At 36.7% G+C, this 16,590-nt stretch overlaps 1 pseudogene; it reads left to right on the top strand.

Moving 5' to 3' along the window:
* Nucleotides 1-1,112: 1,112 nt before the first annotated feature.
* The window catches only part of LOC149190821 (zinc finger CCCH domain-containing protein 40-like), a 54,971-nt pseudogene continuing 39,493 nt past the window's right edge, over nucleotides 1,113-16,590 (top strand).

Below are 16,590 nucleotides of genomic sequence, written 5' to 3'. Positions count from 1 at the left end.
AACGCTTTGAGTTCCTAGCTAGTCCCGGTAAGGTAACTTGGACCTCAGGGTTCTTTGACTCAGGGAACGTTTCATGAACCAAAGGTTTGAGACAAGGAAGATCATGATAATTATTGATGGCATGCCTAACTACCTCACACAAAACACATGAAGGTGTCGGCTTTGGATGTTCGGGAGCTAGAGGTGCTTGGGGAGCGTTTTCCTTAGGTTCCTTCTTCTTGGCTTTTCCCCTGTGTCCGGATGCTGTCCTAATAGGAGTGGGTTCCTATTGAGGTTGTCGTGGAACTGGAGCAGTGATAGGGGTTGTAGGGACCAGCTGAACCGAGGTCAAAGCATGATATGTTCTAAGCTGACCAGGTAGAGTGTTCAATGGGGGATTAATGTACCACACTGGGATCCCCAAAGTCATATTAGGGAGAATCAACGAAGACATGATAGGGACAAAATATTCCAAGAGGAGGAAACAAGAAAGGTATTTGTCCTGTAGGGTAATGTCCTAGTGGAACAACTCTTGGATGGTTGAGACCTGGAGGAATGGTTCTTGCTGGGAACAAAGGGGGGGCACCCACAAAAGGAGGATGTCCTGAGGGGTGGATCTAGATGGCTTGGATGAGATAGTAACAATGGGGTGCTGAGGAGTTGGTTGTTGATCAGATGTACCCGACTACTTTTGAGGAGCTCCTGGCAATGGTAACATGCAAACACTCAAAGAGCTAGACTCAGAGATAGGAGGGGGAGGACCGAGGAAAGAACCTAATAATGAGGAATATTTGTATACTCCAGGTCAAACATCATATGATCTAGTCTGAACACGATCCATTGATTATATACATATCCAGGATATTCACTAGATTGTTATTCTGGGTTTTTAATATGTGTGGAGACTTCTTTCCTAAAGGCTTATTTGTTTTAACTTTATCAGTTGAAAAAAGTTGGTTTAATTGTGTTTGCTGAAAATCTATTTCTTTGAGGTAAATGCCTATTGTCTGTCGATTCTGCAGGACAAATCAAGAATAGCTAAATGGATTGATAATTAGTTAACTAGTTAATGTTTGGTTAAATGTCATATCCCTTTATGTTATCTTTCTCTGTTTGAGGCAAAGACTCATCGAATGTGGTTTTTGCAGGCTAGAGCATGGATATATTATGAATCATCATATGGAAAGGTCCATCCAAACGATACGATATTGAAGCTTCAAAGGACAAAACCATATTACAGAAGAAAGCGTGCTCATGTATGTAGTTTCTTTGTTCCAGGTGAGTGTACATGTGGTGCTGAATGTCCATACCAGCATGAGATGCCTATAACAAGGGAGTTTTCTCAGCAGAATATAAAATATCGACATTATGGGTAAGTATTATTGTCTAAATATTCTTGATTCAGTTGATTCTTTTGTGAGTTGAAGTTATTATTTGATATCTTTTGAGGTGCAATCCATAATCATTTTTGAAGTGTTGCATAACTTCCATATACAAAATTCTGCATGTTTGGGTGCTGGACCAGTGTTACTAGACTCTTTTGAGTCAATCCAACTTGAAGGTCTGTCTATGCTATGTGAGGAAATTGAATTGAGTCAACACTTCCTTTTCTGGTTCAGCCCCGAGTCATGCTCACTATTATGATTTGTGATTATGACTTAGTCTTGCAAGTTAAACACAAATCGCATTGAATCAGTGAGTCCGACTTGGTTGTGATTAGTATGTCTATAAGATACAGAGAAAAATGAATGCTCATTTTACCTTTTGTTAACCAATGTTAAAGCAAACAATGAAAAAGTTTGTTAACTTTAGTGTAATTCCATACCTAACTCTAAAAGAGTCATGACATTTGGTCATTTTGAGCCTACATGGAGGTGAGGCCGACCTTGACAATTTACATAAGAGTGGGCATAAATTCAAATATACATTTCTTCTTATCCAAATTTGATGATATTTAGGTCAATTTTGGTCCTCTCGAAAAGAGGAATTTAATGCCATAATTATCTTCTTTAAAACACTTGCCCAAAGTGGAATTTGGCCTTAGTTACCAATTTTAACAAAGCTATTTGAAACTAAGAATCTAATGTGGGAGTTTGTTTTGGCACCATTGATTCCATATCACTTATTTGGGTAATTTTGCTTCTATTTAGGGCATAGGAATTAGAAAGTTATTGAGCTAAAGATTTATTGGGAAATGATGGTTGTACTTAACATTAAAGAGTGTTATTGGGATGTGATAGACAAGTTGACAAACTACCTCTAGTGTATCTGACATACATAAATTAAAGGTTTTAGTCAAGCCTTCCCCGTGGTCAATTCTTGATGTTTCTAAGTGTTTGTTAACTTATGAAATCCTGATGTTTTCCTTGTTGCATGAGTCTTCAGTCAGGAGTATCTGTGGAATCTAGACCATATTTTCAAGAATAGACTCAAAATGGAATTTTCATGTGGCATCATATTGATGTTTTTCATGCCCTTTTATTATTGATCCATTTTATTCAATTAAACCCTATATGATTTGGTTGCTATAATTATATGGTCTTCTCATTTCCAAGGCACTTGAAAGGCATATTTATCATTTAAGTGGTGTTTTTTGTTTCTAGACAGACATTGTAAGTCAGATATGTACAAGTTCTGAGAGGGTAGTGTCATGAAAGGAACATCATGTTCTATTGGAATTCTTTTGAAAGGATATAAAAAACTTTAAAACAAGTGTGAAAAAATATATGCATTCTTATGTATTGGCAGTTACTCATTACGTCATTCTGTTCTGCTTGTTAATTGCTAAACTATAATTTTTCTGCAATGTTGGAGTATGAATATTTTGTGAGGATGAAAAAAATGGGGCCTTTTCTTTACCGTGATTCAACAAATGTCATTAAATCCTTAAATTATTGTCTATATAGATAACTTCCTTCTTGAATCTAATAGTTTTTTATGATTTATCTCTGAGCAGAATAAATGATCCAGTTGCAGCAAGGTTGTTGAATATATCTAGTGAGATGCCATCCCTTGTTCCTCCTAAATATGAGAGTATAAATGCTATGTATGTGGGTATGCTTGACTCAAGGGTTACAGTTAATAAGTATTCTTCTCGAATATGTACGAAAAGGAACCACTTAAAACCACATATGACAAACAATCCTAACAATATAAATTACTATCAAACAGTGTAGATATGCAACAAATGGTAGAAACAAAATCTGTCAAAGCCCTGATCTATGCCACAAACATAGTTAAACAACAAATTGGAATAGTAAAATAAGCACAAAGAACTCCAATAATCCAATGGAAACCAGATATATAAAGAATATATTTTATTAAACAACACCTGTGAAGGGAACAAATAATGTTACCCATCCCCCTCTATGGGATGGGTTCTTGGCTGTCCTCAATGTCTTTAGCTTTTGCAGAGTCTCTCTCCTCTATAATGTGTAAAACCAAGCAAACAAAATGTTTTAGCTCAATGAGAACTCAAATGAAAAAGAAGATGGGGTGCAACAGTGATAATAATCAGAGCCGCAACAGTGAGTGCAGCGATGAAAATAATCGAAAGTGAAGAATGAATGGAAAACCCTCATATTTATAACAAAATATTAGGTTATCCTCGAATAATGAGCAATAATAAAATATTATTGATCCCATTCTAGAATTAACCGTTTGGAAGATTTTATTATTTTTGGTTTGGAGGGAAAAAATATTTAAACTTTTATTTAGAAATAATAAATAAATAAATTATTTATTTATCATATCAAGGAATATGGTTAAGGAATAATAAACAAATAATGATTTATTTAATTATTACTAAGGGATTTGATCAAACATGACAAGGAATAATAACTAATTAGTGATTAATTAATTATTCCTAGAGAAAAATAAGATAATTAATGACTTATCTATTTATTTCTCATAATTGGGTCAAATGTGACAAGGAATATTAATTAAACAATGTTTCAATTAATTATTTCTAGAAGATAATTAAATAGATAATGATTTATTTAATTATTCTTCATGGGTTTAATTATAAGTGACTTAACAAATGTGGTTTAATAAGTAATTTCTCAGAGTGAAAGCAATTTTACTATGGTAAAATTGGCCCTACATGGTGTACTTCGATCCATCTAGTACATTATAGCTAGATGATAATTATTTTGTGATAATAGATTGGCCCCCAATGCACAAGTGTTAGGAGAAAAACGTATGACCGAAGTACGTTGTAAGGACACAATAACCAGATAGCGAAGTGGAGTCCAAGAGAGAGAGAGATCAATGGAGCTGAAGCGAAAGAGGATGAAACAAGAAAGGTATTTGTCTTACACGGAAATGTCCCAGCGAAACATCTCCTAGATGGTTGAGACCTAGAGGGAACAAAGGGGAGTCACCCACAAAAGGAGGAGGTCCTAGGGAGGTGGATCTTGATGGCTTGGTTGAGATTGTAACAATAGGGTGTTGAGGAGTTGAATGTTTATTAGATGTACCTGACTACTTTTGAACAACCCATGATGCTTGTAGCATGCAAACACTCAAAGAGTTAGGCTCAGAGATAGGAGGGGGAGGACCGGGGAAAGCACCTAATAATGAGGAATATTTATAGACACCATTGTGCCTGGAGTCCCTATTACTTTCATTTATACCAATAATTATGATCTAGTTGCTTCCGAATCCAGTAAGATCAAGGACTAGGGGTTCCAGTAGATCACCAATCCCCTGTTGAGCTCTAAAATTCCACCTCCACTTTATTATACCTTCTCCCTAATCTCCTACTTAACTCCTTTATTACATAGCACTTTGAATCTAGCAAAAAAAATATCAAGTTATTCCATTTGAATCTTTTGTTTTAGAAGACGTTGTTTCTTAAAGCTACTACTACCTCTTATATTTCGTGATAAAGCTTTCATGATTTAACTGTAGTTTAGAGTAGGCGATCATAAAACTCTCATCTTACCCAAATTTATTAGCATAACTCCAAACTCCTTGAGGGCGACGTTGTTTGACTTCCTCCCTCTTTTATGATGGCTCTTCTATGGCACCAAAAACGTCTGAGATCCCATTACTTTCACTCCTAACTCATCTTTTTCTGGATGTAGTATTTTCTGCCCCCTTAATCTTGTTTCTTCTCTTATCATGTATAGATATTGGATTCTATCTATTTGATCCACATTGATTGCTTCTATCCCCTGTTTTCCCATCTGTTCCACCAAATCCTGTATATTAATTCTCTCCTGCTCAATTATCTCCTGCAATTACAGATCCTATGTTCCTACTTCACTTGGGGTCATTTTCATATGTCGATCAAAACCTTTGGGTAGATTTGGGATATCCCATTGCTATTCAAACTCCTCGTTCACTTCTAGCCTTTCTTCCTCTCTTCCTTCTCTTTTTTCCTCACTTTCCTCTTTTTCCCCTCCTTGTTCCTTTGTGTTTTACTTGAATAGGACTTCAAATCCATTTCTATGAGCTTTTCTTTCCCCCTGATTTTGTTGTTGTTGTCTTCTATTAGGTCTTCCCCATGAAGTGGGTCTGACAAAACCATCTGCATCCTTTCAGTCTATCTCTTTGTTTTGTTCCTCCATTTTTCTTAAATGGAATTCCCTTATCAAGTGTCCATGTTCATGACATATCCTGCATCTGAAAGGGATCTGTTCACAGTCCATTGGTTGTAATAGAAATTCATCACGAAACTCTAGTTTGAATGCTTCAGGCAATGCCCTAGAGACATCCATTTCAACACAGATTTTTGCATATGTTGTGTATCTTCCTTGTAAAGATTCTTTTGATATTATAATTAATTTTCTGAGAGAATATCCTATCATATTTAGAGTTGTAGGGATCTAATAGTCCAGGGGAAGGGAATACAGCCTGATGCAAACTGGGTCGCATGTAAAGTTTTCTTTCTCTGGGTGAAATTCTCCATCCATGGCCTCATGCATAAACTAGTTGATGCAAAAGAATAAGGACCACCATCAAAGATTCAGTCTCTGTCTTCCATATTGGAAAACACCACTGTAAAAAATCCTTTAGACCCTAGATGTAACTCAATTGCTCCTCATGGTTTCCAATGATGTTTAGTCCAATCACACAAGTCTTTTTCTATGGGCCAAAGACCCATAAACTTGCATATGACTACATATGACCTCATGCATTCCTTGAATGCCTGGGTCTCAGGATCGATGTTCAATGTCATTGGGATCACCATTGTTTTTGGCTTACATGACCCTGTGGAGCCTTTTGACTTCTGATGTTGCTGCTAGTATGCTTGCTTTCCTGTTGGGTCCTTGTCATCATGTATTCCCTGTACTTTCCCACCTACTTCTGCCAAACCTTGGACATTCTCTGACAAAAAGTATGCATATGCATATGAATAATAAGAATATAATGGATTACCATAGGGGCTTCACTCAATTAACCTCTAATATATCATGTGCGTTCAAGTCATATTAAACAATACCCTTAATTTGACTACATATTGGAAACTACCTCTAAAATTCATATTATTTACCCCCTACCAATATAAGCCCAATACACCATCGCAATTTAAATCCCCCTACTTTCACTAGATATTGTAGGTATCCATTTTTTTGTTAACATTTTTTATACCCCTTTATATTTTTTCATTAACTTTGGACTCCATTTTTTATACCTGCTAATATAAAAGCCTCACCCCCCTATATATCCCCCAATATATTATGTAATTTTTTCCTCAATAAATATCCCCCAATATGAACCCACGTGGTATGGTATTGCTCCCCAAGTGAAGCCCCCGTGCGAATTACAAACAATCTTCATTGCGATCAACTATTTTCTTCTACTATTCTTATTGTCACACCTATTGGTTATCTTCTATTATGGTGTTTGAATGCAAAATGATTAAAAATGTTGAATGATGGAAAATGGGAATAATAAGAATGTAGCTAATTACAAATAGTTCACAATTTTAATAAGAATACATTTAAGGTAAGTGAACTTTTTATTTAGGATGAAAATTCAAGTATTTTATTTATGATTGAATTACTGTAATAGAGAAGCCAATCCACGTTATGAATAATGCTTATGTGCATGTACACTGAGAGAGAGTTTGTATATTTTGGGGGTGAGATATATATGTAGATGGAGCGCAGAGAGAGGGAAGAAGAGAGAGGAAAGAACATGGAGGGAGGAAGAGATATAGATATGGAGAGAGAAGTGTTAAAGAGAGAAAGAAGGGGAAGAGAGGAGAGAGTGGAAAAGGGAGGGAGAGAGATAGATAGATAGATAGATAGATATGGAGAGAGTTTGTATTTTTGGGGGGTGAGATAGAGAGATAAAGAAGGAGAGAAAATGGGAGATAGAGATACAAATGGAGGGGGAAAACATGTGCTTAAACTGAAATCAATGCACACTATTAATCTAATTACCTTGAAATTAATGTACATCATACATCTAGTTGCATCAAATCAACATATACATCGAAATCAATGCATCTAGTGCAAACAATCAAATAGGATTAGAAATAAACATCTACACTAAAATCAATGCATCTAATGCAAAAAGTCAAATAGGATTAGAAATTAAAATCTACACTAAAATCGATGCATCTAGTGCAAACAATCAAATAGGATTAGAAATAAATATCTACACTGAAACCAATGCATCTAGCACAAGCAATCAAATAGGAGTAGAAATCAACATCTACACTGAAATCAATGCATCTAGTGTAAGGTATTAAATGGGATTAGAATTTGACATTTACACTAAAATCAATGCATCTAGTGCAAGTGATCATATATGATTATAAATCAATATCTACATTAAAACCAATGCATCCAGTGCAAGAAATCAAATAGGAGTAGAAATCAACATCTACACTAAAATCAATGCATCTAGTATAAGGTATTTTATAGGATTAGAAATCAATATCTACACTAAAATTAATGCATCTAGTGCAAGTGATCAAATAATATTATAAATCAATATCTACATTGAAACTAATGCATCTAGTGCAAGCAATCAAACATGAGTATACATCAACATCTACACTGAAATCAATGCATTTGGTGTAAGGTATTAAATAGGATTAGAAATCGACTTCTATATTGAGATCAATGAATCTAGTGAAAGCGATCAAATAGGATTAGAAATCAACAACTACACTAAAATCAATACATCTATTTTTTAGTGAAAAGCCAAAATATTCATGACTTTCTAGATCTAACTTCTATGTCTATATTTTTCTCTGTGTGTCTCTTTCTTCTTCCTTCTCTCTCCACCTTTTATTTTGTGTCTATCTCCCTCCCTCTCTCCTTCCCTGCCCCCCCCACCTCTCTCCCCTGTCTCTCTCTCTCCACCTCTCCCTCCCTTTCTCTATATTTATCTTCTTCCCTATCCCCTCCTGCCATCTATATTTATAGCTTCCTCCATCTCTCCTTATTTGTCTCTTTATATCATCCCCCTAAATTCATATTACGCTCTCCTTCTCTCTCTCTCTCCCCCTCCCTTTATTTGTCTCTCTCTTCTTCCCTCTTGCCCCCTCCATCTATATCTCTATCTCCCTTTGTCTCTCCTTATTTATCTCTCTGTATCAGCCTGCATACACACACTCTCTCTCTCCATATATATCTATTTATCTATCTCTCCCCCCCTCTCTCTACCCCCTCCATCGATATCTCTATCTCATGCCCCAAACATACACACACTCTCTCCATATCTATTTATCTATCTCTCTTTCTTCCTCTCCCCCTCCCTCCTCTCTCTCTCTCCCTCTCTCTCTCTCTTCTTTGTCTACATATCTATCTCTCTTCCTCCCTCCCTCTCTTTGCCTCTCTCTTCTACCCTCTCCTTGCCTTCCATCTATATCTATATCTTCCCTCGTCTCTCCTTCTCACCCCCAAAAGATACACTCTCTCTCCATATGTATCTATCTATCTCTCCCTCCGTCTTTCTCTCCCTCTCTCTATTCCCCTCCTCTCTCTCTATCTCTCTCTCGTCATCTCACCATATCTCCCTTGTCACTCCCTCTTTCTCTCCCTCTCTCTCTTCCCCTCCTCTCTCTCTCTCTCATCATCTCACCATATCTCCCTTGTCACTCCCTCTCCCTCTCCACCTTTCTCTCCTTATTTCTTTCTTCCCCTTACAACTCCATTTCTCTCTCTCTTCTCTCTCTTCCTTCCTCTCTCCTGCTTTCTCTCCTCCCTCCCTCTATCTCTACCCCCCATCACACATACTCTTTGTCTCTACCCTCCAACTCTGTCACTATATCCCTCTCTCTCTCCTTCTCGCTCTCCCCTTCTCTCCCCCTTCCATATCTATGTTTCCATGTCTCTCACTTCCACTTCTTTCCCTATCTTTATACTCTCCTTTTCTTTCCCTTCCCTCGTCTCCTCTCTCCCTCGTTCCATCTTCATCTCTCCCTTATCACTCCATCTCTCTTTCCACCTCTCTCTCTCAATGTCTTTATTCTTCCCTCCCTCTCTTTTCCCTTCCAACTCCATCCCTCTTCCCCTCTCTCTCAACTCTCTCAAGTCCCCTCTCTCTTCCTTCCTCTATCTCCCTTTCTCTCTCGCCTCCCTCTTTCTCTCCCCCCATTAGATATACTCTCCCTCTCCACCCTCCAACTCTGTCACTATCTCCCCCTCTCTCCCTTTCTCATTCTCCCCCCCTCTCCCCCTTCCATATCTATGTCTCCCTTTCTTTCTCTTCCCCTTATTTTCCTATCTCTATCCTATGTTTTTCTCTCCCTTCCCTCGTCTCTTCTCTCTCTCATTCCATATTCGTCTCCCCCTTATCACTCCATCTCTCTCTCCACCTCTATCTCTTAATTTCTTTGTTCTTCCCTCCCTCTCTTTTCCCCTCCAAATCCATCTTTCCCTCCCTCCATCTCTCCTCCCTCCTATCTCTCTTCCATCCTCTCTCCCCTATATCTCCCACCTCTATGTCTCTCTCCCCCATTCTATTCTCCCTCCATCTCTCCTCCCTCCTATCTCTCTTCCATCCTCTCTCCCCTATATCTCCCACCTCTATGTCTCTCTCCCCCATTCTATTCTCCCTCCATCTCTCACACACACTCTTTCTCTTAAATATGATCCCATTGTATTGTATTTAAGAAAATATCTAAAATAAAAAATATATAATTGGTTGTAAAATATTAAACCTATATTTTGGATCAATTATGTCAAAGAAAATACAATAATAAGAAACTTAAAAAAATCATGCACTATCTTTCCTCTATCATTGTTAGTCACTTTGTTTCCTCTCTTTACTTGGATCCTTGGTTAAAATGCATCTATCTTCAATTTAATCTCTATGGGAACATTATTAGTACTAGTGAGAATGGAGGGTTAGATATACCTCAAAAGTAATTATAACATTGTTTTCTTTTAGGTTTAATTAAAAAATATTATAAAATTAAATTAACATAAAGTATTTGTAAAATATTTTGATTTTGAAATAAGTTATGGTTTTTGGGAATTTGATATTAATAAGCCATGGTATTGACCCATGGTATTGTAATAGAATAATTAAAATCGTAGATCCATAACATAATAATCAAAAGCGTAGATGGTCCATGGTATTGATAAACCATGGTATTAGTCATGGTATTATGATTTTCTTCCCTCATCTCCCTCTCTCCCTCCCTCACTCTATTTTTCTTTTCTGAGTATTGGCCCATGGTATTGTAAAAAGACCTATTTAGAAGTTAATAATATCCATTGTAAATATTCATGAGTAGAAATCTTGTTATATTGTAAATTTAAAGATGGAATTATGCAATCATTATTTATATGCTATATATTTTAATGTGATATGTATATTATACTTTCTTTTATCTAAAAAATTGTTCCCAATTTTATTAATAAAAAACAAAGTTACAATAAAAAAATTGAATTTAAAGAATATCTCACATCTAATGCTCACCCATCCACCCTAAACTGGCTGTAGAGCCTCAGAGCAAATATAAAAATGTAACAAGATTATTAACCATAAATTTTCACCCTTACTTTATCATGGATATTATTAAATTCTCAATAGGCTTTGTTACAATATCATGGGCCAATACCATGGCTTTTCAATACCAAATGTCAAAAAACCATAACTAATTTCAAAACCCAAATATTTTATAAATATTTTATTTTAATCAATTTTATAACATTTTTAAAGTTAAAAAAGAAAGCAAAAAGTATGGGGGAGATGTTGTAGTGGTGTAAATGTTTGTAAACATTTACATGTGGGCCCAATTAAAAAAGAATAAAAGGGTAAAAGTAATATACAACCAGTTGTAGTGTTTGTAAAGGAGTGTAAACATTTAAATATTGGATAAATTAATAATAAAAAGTTAAAAGTAATAAAAATAATAAAATCCAATTTGTTATATTGTAATTTTATTTTTTTTAATAGAGTATTAGATAAAATAAAGTTATAATATACATATCACATTAAAATATATAACATATGTTAAAATTAATGGAGATTAGATAATTTACGCAGTTATGATTGTGATTTTCTTGGACATTCAATTCCTATCATTCAAGGATTTGATTTACTATCCCTAACTAAGTGTATCTATTTATTATGGGAGTTTAATGTGGAGTATAAGTGGCATATTTTCTTGTAGGAGCTCCTATTGATCCACACCTGTAAGCTCCTCTAGCGTTGTTTTCCAATTCATGTCTTCCATGTGCAACTATTGACATGGTAATAGAGTTGCAGGAAGGAGAAGCCTGTACGCTAAGTTGAGGAACGCGACGTCATCGCGGGGAGCTAAAGAGTAATCGCGCCGATACTCTTGGAGACTACGCTCATTTTCAATTTGCTGCATCGTTGCTAGATTTTGGTGTGCCTCAGCGACTAGTCGTGGATCTGAGGTAAATAGCTACGAAGATTGTGCTGGTTGTGTTTTTTTTAAAGGCTCCGTGTACCTGGAAGCTGTGGAAAATGATGGACTGTGTTTTCCTTTGAGGAGGCTGCCTGTAGAAGGGGAAGATCGCCTCAACCTTGCCACGTGAGGAGCCCAGCCTTGCTACATGAAGGAGTCGGTGGGCATGATGGATGACAGTGCCTGTTGTGTAGTTTGCAAGACTAAAGGGAGCTTGCACCACTGTAGGACGCCTGTGTTGAGAAGGAGGAAGGAGTTTGTGCATTTTTTATTTATTGTGTAGCTACGTGGAGGCAAAATCTCCTAGTTGGCGCAGGCCCATATGACCTCTGCCTTGGAGGAATATTAAATTCCACCATCTCTTCACCCAATCGAATGCCAAGACCCTGTCCTCTTTAGCTGTGACCAATCTGGTGATGACCGTGAAGGTGGCCTTGGTTGGAGGGATTTTATCTTTTCCCATCTGACTACTATGTGGAAGTCAATACAACGCCATCAGAGCTACAAGGAAGAGTAGGTTGCAACAAAATTCGGAAGGTTGCGAGGCTGAGAGGAGTTCGCCCAACGTTGCTGCGTGAGCTGCGTGGGTTGGACCTATTGTTCAAACAATTGCTATGTTGAAGGGGTTGTGCGTGGAGACTGCGAGTGCTCTGCCATTTGCGCAGAGTAAGTGTATTGACCAAGAGAAGCTCGGTGACTGTGGCAGTGTCCAGTGAGAGCTTTGCTGTTCCTCCTCCTCCCAACGGTGGTGAAGAAATAATCATCCCTTAGACAATTTTTTATTTTATTTTTTTAATTTTCAAAACTTTTATTTAAAAAAAAATCTGTGGATTTTTTGTTAATTGGTGGGCTCCTTATTTTTTAAAAAGAAAGGCGGTGCATATTTCTTATGAGAATTTTGGAGTGATCCTTTAAAAAAAAAAAAGATCTGGAATTGAAATTTGAGGAATTAGTATTATTCAAAGAATTTTTTTTTGTGAAGAAAATTCTCAGTGATCAGGGTATTTTTTTAACATGTTAGGAAACCAGCTCACAAAAAGATAAAAAGATATATCAACGCCTTAGAATTTATCCTCTTCGAGGGGGCAACCTCCTTTACATTATACAAATGAACAATTCTTGGATGATTCAAATGACTAAACCTCCCTTCTATATATAGGAGTCTAAGGGGTCATAATATAATCAATCTGTCATAGCAATAATAACATATGGGAACAAAAATAACAATAGTGGGTTTCTATGGGGCATACTAATAACAATATGGGGACAATAGGGGCACAATAATAACAATAAGGGATATAATGACAATAGTAATGAGGGAATCATAAGTATTATAGGGGCCTAAAATGCCCCTCTCCTTCCAAAAATCATTGTCCTCAATACTTGAGTAGTTCTGGATGCTTCGGTATAAAATTCTCATCCTCCCATGTGGAATCTTCAGCAGATAAGTTCTTCCACTTAATGAGATACTCTGAAATCGATAGATTTCGTAGTTGTCAAGTTCTTGTTTCTTTTACATCTTCCGGTTCCAATATGATTTTTGCTTCCTCATCAAGTTCTAGCAATATTATTTGAACTGGGAGCTTGTCACCTATAATCTTCTTTAAACATGAAGCATGGAAAACTAGGTGCACTCGGGAAGCTGCAAGAAGCTCCAATTTGTATGCCATAGTACCAATCTTTTGTAACACCTTGTACGGACCATAATACTTTGGTGATAATTTATTATCCTTCTTAGCTTGCTTGAGGGACATTTGTTTATATGGTTGTAGCCATATGAATACCTAGTCACCTACATCAAAACATCTTTCACTGTGATGTTGATTTGCTTGTTGTTTCATTCTATTCTGCGCCAATGTGAGGTTATCCTTTAAGAGTTGGAGAACTTGTTGTTGATGCTCGATGTGATGTTCCACTGCTTGAACCTTAGAATTTTCTCTTAAATATGATGTGATGGATGGTGGATGATATCCATAAAGTGCCATAAATGGGGTCTTTTTTGCTGCAGTATGGCATGAAGTGTTATACCATCATTTAGCCAGAGGCAACCATTTGACCCATTGTGTCTGTTTATCAGATACAAAGCAACGAAGATATCCTTATAAACATTTGTTTACTATCTCTGTTTTCCCATCAGATTGAGGATGATAAGATGAGCTATGAGCTAACTGAGTATCGAAACAAGAAAATAATTCTGTCCAAAAATTTCCTGTGAAAATGGGATCTCTGTTGCTTACAATAATCTTTGGGTTTGCATGTAGCTTTTGAATTGTTTCCATAAATGTAGTAGAAACTTTATTGGCTTTAAATGGATGTGATAATGCACAAAAGTGTGCATACTTGGTAAGTCTGTCAACTACCACCATGATGACACTCTTTCCCTCGGACTTGGGTAAACCTGTGATAAAATCCATTGAAACCTCCTCCCAACATTGGCTTGGAATGGATAAAAGTTGTAAAAAACCTGGGGTCTTAATTTTTTCAACTTTATTTTGTTGGCAAACCAATCATTCCGCCACAAACTTTTGAATATCTGATTTAAGGCCATCCCAAAAAATTTCCTTTTTAGCCCTATGGTAAGTTTTAAAAAATCTTGAGTGCCCTCCTAAGGGAGAAGTGTGCAATTCCATAAGAATCTTTTGTTTGAGTTGGGAATTCTTACATAGGTATAAGCAATCTTTGTACCATAACGAATCATTTTCCAGCTAAATGTACCCGATGTACTAGGATCTTGTTGTATCTTTCAAATGAGTGCCCACACTTCTTCATCATTCTTCCATTCCTCCCTTGCTTCGCTTATCCAATCTGGTTGGATAATAGAAATGGCGCACAACAATGCTTCCACATCCTCATCCTTTCTTGAGAGTGCATCAGCCACAACATTTTGCTTCCCTTTCTTGTAGATGATTTCAAAATCATAACCCAACATCTTTGTGACCCATTTTTGTTGCTCTTCAGAGGATAACCTTTGTTCTAAAAAGTATTTAAGAATACCATGATTCGTTTTTACCTTGAAGTGTCTTCCCATTAGGTAGGGTCGCCATTTCTTAAGTGCATGTAGTATTGCCAACATTTCCTTCTCATAAATAGCTTTGTGTACATACTTTCCCTTGATTGGACGACTTTCGAAAGCAATGGGTCTTTCATCTTGCATTAAAACTGCACCAATTCCATTTCTTGAAGCATCATATTCCATAATAAAGGTTTTTGTGAAGTCAGGCGTAGCTAAGACCGGTGCTTGGTGCATTGCCTCTTTAATATGTTTGAAGGCCTTTGTTGCTTCTGTAGTCCATGAAAATGCATCTTTCTTTAATAATGTTGTTAGAGGTGTTGTTATTCTCCCATAATTCTTAACAAACTTTCTATAGTACCCTGTCAACCCGATAAATTCTCGCAGATGCTTTATGGATGTGGGGATTTTCCATTCCTTAATGGATTTAATTTTTCTAGGGTCTACCTTAACACCTTCATGAGATACAATATGACCCAGATATTCCACCTCTTGTACTCCAAAGAAACATTTGGAGCTTTTTGCATATAATTGTTTCTCCTCCAATAGTTTGAGCACCCTGTCAACCTGTTCACATGATCCTTCCAAGACTTGCTGTAGATTAGTATATCATAAAAAAATACTAACACAAATTTTCTAAGGAAGGGGTTGAAAATGGAATTCATCAAACCTTGAAATGTAGAAGGTGCATTCGTAAGTCCAAAAGGCGTGACCAAAAATTCATAATGACCCTCATGAGTTCTAAATGTCGTTTTCGGAATGTCTTCAGTATTCATTCCGATTTGATGATATCCTGAACGAAGATCCAACTTGGTGAAGTAAATTGATCAATGCAATTCATCCAATAATTCATCAATGACAGGAATGGGAAATTTATCCTTAATAGTGAGCTTGTTGAGCTCCCTATAATTTGGACACATGCGCCATGATCCATCCTTCTTGTGCACCAATACTACTGGAGCAGAGAAAGAACTTTGACTAGGTTGATATATACCAGCCCCTAGAATTTCTGCAACCATACATTCAATTTCACTCTCTTGGGAATAGGGATATCTGTACGGCTTGATGTTTGGAGGAACACTTCCTAGAATCAAATGAATAGCATGATCATGATCACGAATAGGTGGGAGACCTTTGGGAGTCTCAAATACCTTGGAATGATTGTCCAAGACTTTTTGGAGATCTGGAGAAATAGATGATTTCGATGTGGGAACCTCTAGCGAACATAATTGTGTAATTACACTTCGTTGTTCCTTCTTTAGAAGCTTTTTCATACCATTAGAGCTGATTATCTTTCCTAGTTTCCCTGTAATACCACTTAATTCAACTTCCTTTCCTTTCGCATAAAATTTCATGAAAAGTTATTGAAAATTAAAAGCTATTATACCCAAGGATTTTAGCCATTGGACTCTTAGTACAACATCAGCACCACCCATTGGAATGGAAAGCATTGGGCTATTCAATACATATTCTCCCATGGATAGCTTGATATTATGGCACTTTCCAGAGCAATTTATGGTTCCTCCACTTGCAAGCATCACTTGACACTCTGGTGCTAGATATAGGAAGAAATTCAATTCCTTTGCTATCTTACAATGGACAAAATTATGGGTACTTCCCAAATCAATCAACACTATTACCTTTTTCTTCGTGATATGTCCATCTATCTTGATAGTTTGAGGAGTGGTAATTCCAGCCAATGTATTACAAGATATGGTTAGATTCATTTCTTCTTTATCTAGGGTTTGTTCGT

Source organism: Pinus tabuliformis, chromosome 3_1 (assembly GCF_031772625.1).
Source record: "Pinus tabuliformis cultivar Carrire ecotype Pingquan chromosome 3_1, CPIR1, whole genome shotgun sequence".
NCBI lineage: Eukaryota > Viridiplantae > Streptophyta > Pinopsida > Pinales > Pinaceae > Pinus > Pinus tabuliformis.
The sequence above is the reverse complement of the archived record's forward strand: the minus strand, read 5'-3'. Positions and strand labels throughout refer to the sequence as shown.